Raw genomic sequence first — 4,435 nt, forward strand, 5'->3', positions numbered from 1 at the left:
GTTTAGGTTTGCTCAGGAACAGCGAACCCGGAGGGTCCAGTTGCATGTGGGGCTGCGTAAAGGCTCCCCTGGGGATTTCACTTGTACCCAAAGCCTTCCTTTGGGGGCAGTTTTGAATGGTACCAAGGGGCTCGCAACGCATTTCCTGGGGCCTGATTTTTCACTCGTCTCCGATGACGGCTAGGGCTACGTTTAGGTTTGCTCGAAAACAGCGAACCCGGAGGGTCCAGTTGCATGTGGGGCTGCGTAAAGGCTCCCCTGGGGAGTTCTCTTGTACCCAAAGCCTTCCTTTGGGGGCACTTTTGGATGGTCCAAAGGGGCTCGCAACGCATTTCCTGGGGCCTGATTTTTCGGTCGTCTTCGATGCCGGCTAGGGCTATGTTTAGGGATACTCGGAAACAGCGAACCCGAAGGGTCCAGTTGCATGTGGGGCTGCGTAAAGGCTCCCCTGGGGAGTTCACTTGTACCCAAAGCCTTCCTTTGGGGGCACCTTTGGATGGGCAAAATTGTCTTGGAACGCGTTTTCTGGGGCCCGGTTTTTCAGTCTTCTCCTATGCCGGCTAGGGTTATAATAAGTGTTGCTCGGAAAAATCGAACCCGGAGGGTCCAGTTGCATGTGGGGCTGCGTAAAGGCTCCCCTGGGGAGTTCAGATGTACCCAAAGCCTTCCTTTGGGGGCACTTTTGGATGTGCGAATGGGGCTCGCAACGCATTTTCTGGGGCCTCATTTTTCACTCGTCTCCGATGACGGCTAGGGCTACATTTAGGTTTGCTCAGGAACAGCGAACCCGGAGGGTGCAGTCGCATGTGGGGCTGCGTAAAGGCTCCCCTGGGGAGTTCACTTGTACCCAAAGCCTTCCTTTGGAGGAAATTTTGGATGGTACCAAGGGGCTCGCAACGCATTTCCTGGGGCCTGATTTTTCACTAGTCTCCGATGACGGCTAGGGCTTTGTATAAGAATGCTCGTAAACAGCGAACCCGGAGGGTCCAGTTGCATGTGGGGCTGCGTAAAGGCTCCCCTGGGGAGATCTCTTGTACCCAAAGCCTTCCTTTGGGGGCACTTTTGGATGGTCCAAAGGGGCTCGCAACGCATTTCCTGGGGCCTTATTTTTCACTCGTCTTCGATGCCGGCTAGGGCTATATTTAGGGATACTCGGAAACAGCGAACCCGGAGGGTCCAGTTGCATGTGGGGCTGCGTAAAGGCTCCCCTGGGGAGTTCACTTGTACTCAAAGCCTTCCTTTGGGGGCACCTTTGGATAGGCAAAATGCTCTTGGAACGCGTTTTCTGGGGCCCGGTTTTTCAGTCTTCTCCTATGCCGGCTAGGGATATAATTAGGGTTGCTCTAAAAAATCAAACCCAGAGGGTCCAGTTACATGTGGGGCTGCGTAAAGGCTCCCCTGGGGAGTTCTCTTGTACCCAAAGCGTTCCTTTGGGGGAAATTTTGGATGGTCCAAAGGGGCTCGCAACGCATTTCCTGGGGCCTGATTTTTCACTCGTCTCCGATGACGGCTAGGGCTACGTTTAGGTTTGCTCGAAAACAGCGAACCCGGAGGGTCCAGTTGCATGTGGGGCTGCATAAAGGCTCCCCTGGGGAGTTCTCTTGTACCCAAAGCCTTCCTTTGGGGGCACTTTTGGATGGTCCAAAGGGGCTCGCAACGCATTTCCTGGGGCCTGATTTTTCACTCGTCTCCGATGACGGCTAGGGCTACATTTAGGTTTGCTCAGGAACAGCGAACCCGGAGGGTCCAGTTGCATGTGGGGCTGCGTAAAGGCTCCCCTGGGGATTTCACTTGTACCCAAAGCCTTCCTTTGGGGGCAGTTTTGAATGGTACCAAGGGGCTCGCAACGCATTTCCTGGGGCCTGATTTTTCACTCGTCTCCGATGACGGCTAGGGCTACGTTTAGGTTTGCTCGAAAACAGCGAACCCGGAGGGTCCAGTTGCATGTGGGGCTGCGTAAAGGCTCCCCTGGGGAGTTCACTTGTACCCAAAGCCTTCCTTTGGGGCACTTTTGGATGGTCCAAAGGGGCTCGCAACGCATTTCCTGGGGCCTGATTTTTCACTCGTCTCCGATGATGGCTAGGGCTACGTTTAGGTTTGCTCAGGAACAGCGAACCCGGAGGGTCCAGTTGCATGTGGGGCTGCGTAAAGGCTCCCCTGGGGAGTTCTCTTGTACCCAAAGCCTTCCTTTGGGGGCACTTTTGGATGGGCGAAAAAGGCTTGGAACGCATTTCGTGGGGCCTGATTTTTCACTCGTCTTCGATGCCGGCTAGGGCTATATTTAGGGATACTCAGATACAGCGAACCCGGAGGGTCCAGTTGCATGTGGGGCTGCATAAAGGCTCCCCTGGGGAGTTCACTTTTACCCAAAGCCTTCCTTTGGTGACACTTTTGGATGGGCGATAGGGGCTTGCAACGCGTTTTCTGGTGCCCGGTTTTTCAGTCTTCTCCCTTGCCGGCTAGTGATATATTTAGAGTTGCTCGGAAAAATCGAACCCGGAGGGTCCAGTTGCATCTGGGGCTGCGTAAAGGCTCCCCTGGGGAGTTCTCTTGTACCCAAAGCCTTCCTTTGGTGACACTTTTGGATGGGCGATAGGGGCTTGCAACGCGTTTTCTGGGGCCCGGTTTTTCAGTCTTCTCCTAGGCCGGATAGGGATATATTTAGGGACACTAGGAAATAGCGATCCCACAGGGTCCAGTTCCATGTGGGGCTACATAAAGGCTCACCTGGGGAGTTCACTTGTACCCAAAGCCTTCCTTTGGTGACACTTTTGGATGGGCAAAAAGGTCTTGGAACGCGTTTTCTGGGGCCCGGTTTTTCAGTCTTCTCCTATGCCGGCTAGGGATATATTTAGTGACACTCGGAAATAGCGATCCCGCAGGGTCCAGTTGCATGTGGGGCTGCGTAAAGGCTCCCCTGGGGAGTTCACTTGTACCCAAAGCCTTCCTTTGGGGGCAGTTTTGAATGGTACCAAGGGGCTCGCAACGCATTTCCTGGGGCCTGATTTTTCAGTCGTCTCCGATGACGGCTAGGGCTACGTTTAGGTTTGCTCGAAAACAGCGAACCCGGAGGGTCCAGTTGCATGTGGGGCTGCGTAAAGGCTCCCCTGGGGAGTTCACTTGTACCCAAAGCCTTCCTTTGGGGGAAATTTTGGATGGTCCACAGGGGCTCGCAACGCATTTCCTGGGGCCTGGTTTTTCACTCGTCTCCGATGCCGGCTAGGTCTACGTTTAGGTTTGCTCAGGAACAGCGAACCCGGAGGGTCCATTTGCATGTGGGGCTGCGTAAAGGCTCCCCTGGGGAGTTCACTTGTACCCAAAGCCTTCCTTTGGGGGCACTTTTGAATGTGCGAAAAGGGCTTGGAACGCATTTCCTGGGGCCTGATTTTTCAGTCGTATCCGATGACGGCTAGGGCTACGTTTAGGTTTGCTCAGGAACAGCGAACCCGGAGGGTCCAGTTGCATGTGGGGCTGCGTAAAGGCTCCCCTGGGGAGTTCTCTTGTACCCAAAGCCTTCCTTTGGGGGCACTTTTGGATGGTCCAAAGGGGCTCGCAACGCATTTCCTGGGGCCTGATTTTTCGGTCGTCTTCGATGCCGGCTAGGGCTATGTTTAGGGATACTCGGAAACAGCGAACCCGAAGGGTCCAGTTGCATGTGGGGCTGCGTAAAGGCTCCCCTGGGGAGTTCACTTGTACCCAAAGCCTTCCTTTGGGGGCACCTTTGGATGGGCAAAATGGTCTAGGAACGCGTTTTCTGGGGCCCGGTTTTTCAGTCTTCTCCTATGCCGGCTAGGTTTATAATAAGGGTTGCTCGGAAAAATCGAACCCGGAGGGTCCAGTTGCATGTGGGGCTGCGTAAAGGCTCCCCTGGGGAGTTCTCTTGTACCCAAAGCCTTCCTTTGGGGGCACTTTTGAATGGGCGAAAAGGGCTTTGAACGCATTTCCTGGGGCCTGATTTTTCACTCGTCTCGGATGACGGCTAGGGCTACGTTTAGGTTTGCTCAGGAACAGCGAACCCGGAGGGTCCAGTTGCATGTGGGGCTGCGTAAAGGCTCCCCTGGGGAGTTCTCTTGTACCCAAAGCCTTCCTTTGGGGGAAATTTTGGATGGTCTAAAGGGGCTCGCAACGCATTTCCTGGGGCCTGATTTTTCAGTCGTCTCCGATGCCGGCTAGGTCTACGTTTAGGTTTGCTCAGAAACAGTGAACCCGGAGGGTCCAGTTGCATGTGGGGCTGCATAAAGGCTCCCCTGGGGAGTTCACTTTTACCCAAAGCCTTCCTTTGGTGACACTTTTGGATGGGCGATAGGGGCTTGCAACGCGTTTTCTGGTGTCCGGTTTTTCAGTCTTCTCCCATGCCGGCTAGGGATATATTTAGGGTTGCTCGGAAAAATCGAACTCGGAGGTTCCAGTTGCATGTGGGGCTGCGTAAAGGCTC

The sequence above is a fragment of the Anas platyrhynchos genome, chromosome 31 (genome assembly GCF_047663525.1).
Source record: "Anas platyrhynchos isolate ZD024472 breed Pekin duck chromosome 31, IASCAAS_PekinDuck_T2T, whole genome shotgun sequence".
NCBI lineage: Eukaryota > Metazoa > Chordata > Aves > Anseriformes > Anatidae > Anas > Anas platyrhynchos.